Source organism: Prionailurus bengalensis, chromosome E2, assembly GCF_016509475.1.
Source record: "Prionailurus bengalensis isolate Pbe53 chromosome E2, Fcat_Pben_1.1_paternal_pri, whole genome shotgun sequence".
NCBI lineage: Eukaryota > Metazoa > Chordata > Mammalia > Carnivora > Felidae > Prionailurus > Prionailurus bengalensis.
In genome coordinates this window covers 21,458,949-21,466,403 of record NC_057352.1, presented here as the reverse complement: position 1 = coordinate 21,466,403, position 7,455 = coordinate 21,458,949, and positions in this window count along the sequence as shown.

The window sequence follows — 7,455 nt, the reverse complement described above, 5'->3', positions numbered from 1 at the left end:
GGGCACTCAGAATGAAAAGCATTTGATCTTGTGACTCGGAAGGAAACGGGCCAACCTTTTCTCGTCTGTTGTTGCTGAGGCTTTTAGGCCAATGGCCCAGAGCACCACCTCGCAATAAAGTGACCATTAGCCAAGGAAAAAGCTGCCATTACCTGTGGCCTAGGGCATGCTGTCAGCTGGGTGTGCTGCAAATACAAAAAAAAAAAAAAAATTCCCCCCCGATTCAAAGAACCTCAAGATCTCTGAATTCGGTTAACTGGTCCCCCTGGCCAGATCTGGTCTCTAACTAGGACTATGTCATGTGGCATGGCTATGATGGCTATGGCATTGGGGGTGCCAGGCACCAGAGTCAGTTTTCAGACAAACAGCCAGCACAAAGAATGGCGGTACCCAGAAGACAGACAGACGGCACGCCATGTTTTAAAGGCATCTTATCTTGACTGCTCATTTGAAGTGGAAAACAGACAGAGGTGGCATAATGAGGCAATGTCTCCCTCTTAAGTTGGACAATGCACCTGCCTTCTGTAGAGTCACCTATTAACTCAAGACAGAGCATTGACCCAGTCAGGGGGCACCAGGTTTTATCCAGATATGATGTAGCCTTTCCACGGGAGTCGGGTGATAGCCACACGGCATGACCTCTAGACCTAATGGTAAGCCTTGAATGCCCAACACGGTCTTCACGGAAGCTTTGCAAAATGCCCAAGGCCGAGCCCAGTCTTGACGGAAGCTTTGCAAAATGCCCAAGCCTGAGCCCAGGCAGGGTTGAGAATGGCCAGTCTCGACCAGCGAGTCTCAGACATTGTGGTCGCAGACTCTTAGGAATGTAAATATTCTGAAAGTTCTTGAGGACCCCTCAGTGCTTCTGCGTAGGTGGACCATCAGAAATCAAAACTAAGGAAATGTTAATATATTCACTTAATAATCTATTTAAAAAGAACAGTAGGCCCGTTATATACAAACACATCTAGAATGTTTTCATGAGAAAAATAACAATATGTTCAAAAAATTAGTGACGAGTGGCGTCATTGTACATTTTTGCAAGCATCTTTTGTGATTGGCTTAATAAAAGACAGCTGCATTCCCATGCCTGCTTCCACATGCAGTCTGTTGCAATATGTTGTTTTTGCTCAAATCCACGAAGAAAATCTGATCTCACACAGCTCTGCGGTTGGAAAAGGGAGGTGTGTGCTAACACCCCTTTGGGATAATTGTGGATAATCTTCTTTAATACTACACCAAAACGCGGTAACTGGTGGTTTCTTAAAGGTTAGTTGCAACGTGGAATCAGAAAATATGGGAACTTTTTGTATTGTGTGACATTCAGACCCACGGAGTTATCTTGTTATTTGACTGAACCGTTCACCCTTGCACGGTTTCGTAACAACAAGCCTCGGTCGCTTGAAACATATTGGTCCAGTGAGATATGCAGAGCTTTCAACGCTGACACGATTTATTATACAGTATTAAAAAAAATCACGTTCATTAGTATCTCTTTAAGTATTGGAAAGCTGTCAAGCTCACGGTGGCTGATACAAGATTTTCAAAATTCTTGAAAGCTTGAATTTTTATCACTGGCAACAAATACTGTCAGTTATTTTCCTGGAAGTGACAGGATTCATTTGTTCATTTTCCAGAAAATGTCTGCCAAATAGTCAAGTTTGAAGAACCATAGTTTGTCTATCGGTTGTTCTTTCAAGTACACGAGGTGCTCGGCGAAGAAGGCGGCTAATCCAGCTCACGGGTCTCGAGATTGAACAGGTGCCTTTCCTTAGAGGCTTCCACATGGGGCAGGATGGCTCGGTGTGCTCCATTTCATGTCGCAGAACGTTCAAAAGGTCTGTGTCCAAAGCCTGGGATTTAATTAAAATAAGGACTCCCGAGCCTTCGACAAGTATATTCTTTACTTTTCCAAATTCAGGATCTTTTTCATATTACATTTAATAACTCATACACATTTCGCATTTACGGACATATGGGTACATTTATGTTTAATTGTGGCGAAATACATGTAACACGAAATTTACCATCTTACGCCTTTTGGAGCGTGCAGCTCAGTGGCAGTGAATACATCCGCACCGTTGTGCACCCTTCACCGCCAGCCGTCTCCAGAACTCTCTTCACCTTGCAAAATGCAAACTCCCTCCCCGTTAAACGCTACCTCCCCACCTCCCCCCACCCCCGAGCCCCTGGCCACCACATTCTACCTTCCACCTACTGATTCGACTTTCTACGATTGGAATCGTCCGGTATCGGTCTGTGTGCGGCTGGCTTATTTTACTCGACGTAATGCTGGGTTGTAGCTCGGGTCGGAATTCCCTTCCCCGCGAAGGCTAACAACACGCCATGGTAGACGCATGCCGTGCAAAGCGCCTTCTTGAGCGGAAGTGGCTTTTGCTCTCTCCACACGTGGGGGGCAACGGGAGCACACCTCCACTAGCCAGTGGGTCCACTAGCGCAGCTGGGTGCTATCGCTTCGTCCAGGCGAAGGCCCCAGCAGAACGAAAAGGCGCAGAATGAAAAGGCCAATAACGTCTTGGTGTTCTGAGGAAGGTAACTGCGGCTTCTCAGACCCCAAGAAGGTCTCGGCAGATCTGTAGCTTGGGGGTCCAGGCTGAAATTTCCACCCATGTTTACTGATTTCAACACGAGGACTGTAGAGCTCGGGCATGAGACAGTAGAGAGCCTTCAGAAAGAGGAAAGAGAAAAAGGAAAAGGAAACGCGCTCGTGGCCGGAGAGCCCAGAGAAAACCATCATCAGCTGGTGTCTCTCCCTGTAACATTTTCCCACAAAGGCCGTGTTCCTCAACGGCTCTGCCGTTAGAAGGCTAGAAAGCAGGGCGTGGGCTAAAGATACTTTGCTGGACAGATATTTTCATTCTCTCTATAAGCGCCGTAAGAACAGGAGACAGCTAAATTCAGGGCTGAGCCAGAATTTTGAAATGCAAATCTAATTAATTCTGTAGAAATATTTAGAGGATATTTGTCTTTTCATTGTTTGTTGCCCGCCACCTTGGTGCAGGGAGCGTGAGGCTCCCTAGCTCTTTCTCTCCGAAGGCCTTGTTTTTAAAATGTGGGTAATGCTTGTCTCCCACCAGCTCGGGGATGATTTGGAGCATAACGTCTGCTTAGGGCCTAGCAAGGGCGTGGCCTAGGGTGGGAGCCCGCCTCATACGTGCGAACTGTCTTTTCATAAATACCAATGTAAATAACAACGGTATAGTAACACTTCTTATTGGACCCAGAGCGGCCAGCTCTACCAAGAGGGCACCTCAAGGGGATCCCTGCATATCTCACCCTCCACGGCCATCGCACCCCCACCAGCCCATTCAATCTGCCTTCCACATAACGCTTCTCCTTTAAAATGACTCACTTCCTTTTTTTTTTTTTAAAGGAAATTTAAATGGCCACCGTCAAAATAAAATGAGCATTATTTGCCACGGAGAGACATGGAGAGCTATTTATTTTTTTATTTTTTTGATGTTTTATTTTAGAGAGAGTGTGAGCAGGGGAGAGGCACAGAGGGAGACAGAGAGAATCCTTGGTTTTGGTTTTTTTTAAGTTTATTTATTTTCAGAGAGAGAGAGAGAGTGCGCGCACACGTGCGCACAGTGGAGGAGGGGCAGAGAGAGAGGGGGAGAGAGAGAATCCCAGGCAGGTTCTGAGCTGTTAGCCCACGGCCCGAGCTCGTGAACCGGGAGATCACGACCTGAGCCATAATCAAGAGTCAGACTCTTCAACCGACTGAGCCACCCCGGTGCCTCTATTTCCATAAAGGATGTTTTTCTCTACGTTACTTAAAAATCACCTTGTGATGGCCCCACAGCATGTGCACCCCTCGGGGCTCCCGGTTCCGGGGAGACCACGGAGGCTCCAAGGAGCTTGTAGAGCGAGGCTGGAGACACCTGGAGCTGTGGCAACAGCTGAGGGCTTTTACAGGACGGATACACAACGCGGCGTGTGACATCATCTGTGTTCCTGCCGTCTAAATCCTACTCAGCCCAACTCTTCAAGACACACACAAATATTTGCAGGTGTCCATTCTGGGCATAGCAGCGGCCTGTGTCTGTGAGGCACACAGAACGGAGTTAACTATTCGGCAGATAGCGGAGCTGGGGTGGAGAGGTCGGAACGAGGCTAAGCGCCGAGGCAGAGAGGAAGCTCCTGGGAGTCTGAGCATTTGTTGGGACGGGTGGCCCTGGGCTCCAGAGCTGAGTGTCTGTGGGTCCCCTGTGCCCTGAGCCATTGATGGACAAGGACGGCCCTTCCTTCATGAGGGCCTGAGATCTATCGGCAACCCCCCCCCCGACACACACACACTGGTCACACCTAATGGCTGGTCCAAACCTGCTAAAGTCATTGAATTTAGCAACAGAGGCTGTGCTGCCCTAGCTGGGAGGGCAACCCGGGCGCCCCCAAGAAAGGGGCAGGGGGTCGTCTCTTTGGGGAGCTTGATATGGGTGGGGCCAGAGGACGGGTTTTGACAGGAATAAGACAAGCAAGAGACAGAGGGGGTGTTAACCTGCGTTACCCACCGCACCTGCTCCCACAGCCTTACAAAGGGACCCTGAATTCTCACAAAACAGTAAGCAGATGTTGTCCTCTTAATAAAACACCAATCTTTAAAACCCATCATTCCAGCCAAATGCCATGGCCTTCCCTAATAAACATGGAAGGCTGTGTGGCCGGCTGGATTAATTAATACCCACCGGTTCCTGACCTTTTCCTGGCCACGTGGACAATCAGTCCCCCCAAGACAGATGACCTGCTCACACGCCTTCTTCCATGATGTATGCGTGTCCTTCTCATGCACGAGACGAGGGACAAGGATCTGGTCCCCGGTCTGGCCCGCTTTCTGTCCCAGAATTGAATGAACATACAAATAAAAATACAGCTCGCCCTTCCCTGGCCTCCCCCCATCGCACCACCCGACGGATAAGAAAAACAGCATTTGCAACAACCAAGCCAATCTTGCCGTCTTCTGCGGGGAGACATGCTCCGTTGTCTTTTTCTCGAGCAAAGTTCCTACCCCACCTCCGCCCAGGAAATAGCAACCACGGTCTCTTTCTCCTACTTGCTAGAGAAAAGCATCATCCGAGCCAGGGTGGTTGGCTAGAGGGTTGGCAAGTCTGTGTCTCGGTGCGTATGTCGGGAGTAGGCATTGCCTCCAGATGGGGCATCTGGAGAGGCCTCTAGCAGCAGGCAAGTAGGAACTTCTCAGACTACGAAAGAGAAACCCATGATCGCTGTGGTTCCCACGTACACTATTGCACCCTCAGAGCTCCTTCCAGCCCTTTACCAGCAGGACGCCCAGCCCTATTGTCTTCTAATTCATACTAAAGTATGAATGGCCATCCCAAGCATAATGGAGAGTAGGGCAGGGAGGGCGCTTGGATAGAAGGAAGCATCTCACTTTGCTTTACGAGATTGCCCCACGTTCCGATATCACAGCCCGGGGCCACCAAAACATAAAAAAATATCATTCGTACCCTTCAGAAACATAATAGGAAATGAAACTCGCACATACACGAAACCAGCCACGGAAACTATAAAAACATACATTCTGGAACTATTTGACCTGGGGCAGCATAAACATTGCAACTGTTTGTGGTCAAGGTAGAAAAGCAAATTAGGAAAACATATGAGCCTCACCTGGTGGGCAACCTGCTCCCTCCAACTTGGGTGGGCACAGAGGGGTGCTGGAGGAGCTGCTAGAGCCCGGGTTCAAATCCCGATTATATCACCCCCGCAGCTACTTGGTCCTGATCAACTAAGTTCAACTTCTCTGCTTTGGTTTCCTCTTCCATAAAGTGGGTATACCTCACAGGTATGTGTACCTCATAGGCTTTCGTGAGGATTCTGGAAGCTAAGGCATAAAGAGAACATTGTCTGGCTCCCATTAAGCCACACCTATCACGGCACCTCGGACTGCTGGTGAAGTAAACTCTTTATAAATGAGAACCCAAACTTTCAAAAGAAACCTCTGTCCTCGTGGGGCAGGCAGCACCCCCCTTCCAACGACCACCTCCCTTCCGAGCAACCCTCCCCTCTTCCACCTGCTCTCCAGGGGGGACCCCCTTCACTGGGTCCTCCCTGCGGAGACGGGGAGTGAGAGTGAGAGTGAGAGTGAGAGAAAATCCGAGAGCTGCCGAGAAGCCGGGTGTTAGAGCACAGCCCTAAACTATGCCAAGCTTCAGGCTAGAAGTTTCAGGAGACTGATGTCGTAGCGAATAGTTCTTAAGTCCCCTCAACCGCAGACCGGAGAAGTAACAGCAGAAAAAGAGTAGGGGCAGGTCGGCCTGGGGTGAGAACACCCCACAGGTTCTCTACACCCAGGTTCTAGACACAGCGGGCCCCATGGCAGCGACATCATCTTCCAGTACCTCAGTCATCTGACCTCAGAAACGGAATCGAGTGAGAATAAGAAGGCCAACGCCCCTGGGTATCTGCTGCTTGGGGATGGCCTCGGGGGCGGCACGGGACAAAGGACACCAGTGTCCCTTGATCATGTTTTCATAAGGATTTCGTCTGCATTTCTCCCCCTGACACCTGAAGGCCCAGCGTAGGAAGGACTCAGTAGAAGAATCCTTAAGCGGCACTCTTATCTCTAGGTTTCTGTTTCCTCTGCCCACAAAAGAAAGAATACAAACCCCTGGTCCACGTCCCCAAGGGGGTGGTGATCCAAAAATGGCACCAGCTCACCCTGTCAGCCTTTCACATTCACCCCTCACTGCAACCATAGAAAGTCAGAGCTATTATTTATTATCAACCCCGCTGGAGAGGTAAAGAGACGGGGGCACAGAGAACTTGAGAAATGACCAAAGGTCACACAGCAACGCATTCCCAGGCCGTCTGGCCCCAGAGTCCAGCTCTTAACTGTACTTCCTCTGCAGTGAGAGCCGGTGGGAAACGTCAATAGAAGGGAAAGCCTCTCTGTGCAAAAGGATGCCTCTCTCAGGTCGCCCCGAGGGGACGTGTGCTCCTGGATGGTGGCGGGACCCCAGGGTGCAGCACCGAGGGCAGATGGCGCGCCCGTTGGCGACTGTCAGGGCCGTAGATGTCGAGGCCATCTCCACCCATCCTGGTTTGGTCAGATGTAATGGAAAGACCCTCCAGACACCAGCAAAGCCCACGCGACAACAGGGAGGACGACAGATCACTTGTCGAGTGAGTCCGGTGAAGCCCGAGTGAGCAAGGCTGACCCATGGCGTACGTGCACCAGGAGGAAGGGAAGGCCCTTGCAGGCTGCTGGCAGGCGAGGCGTGACGGGGTTTTCTGGCATTCCAGTTCTTAATCTGGGTGTTAGTTACGCAGGTGCGCTCCGTTTGTGGAGCGGGGGGCCCTACTCGGTAGAATATTCCGCTGCGATAAATATCTGCCAAAGGGGCTCCCAGCGTCCTGTAGGCGGAGGCAGCAGGGAGGCTGGAATTCAAGGCGTCCACTGGTGCTTGGGCC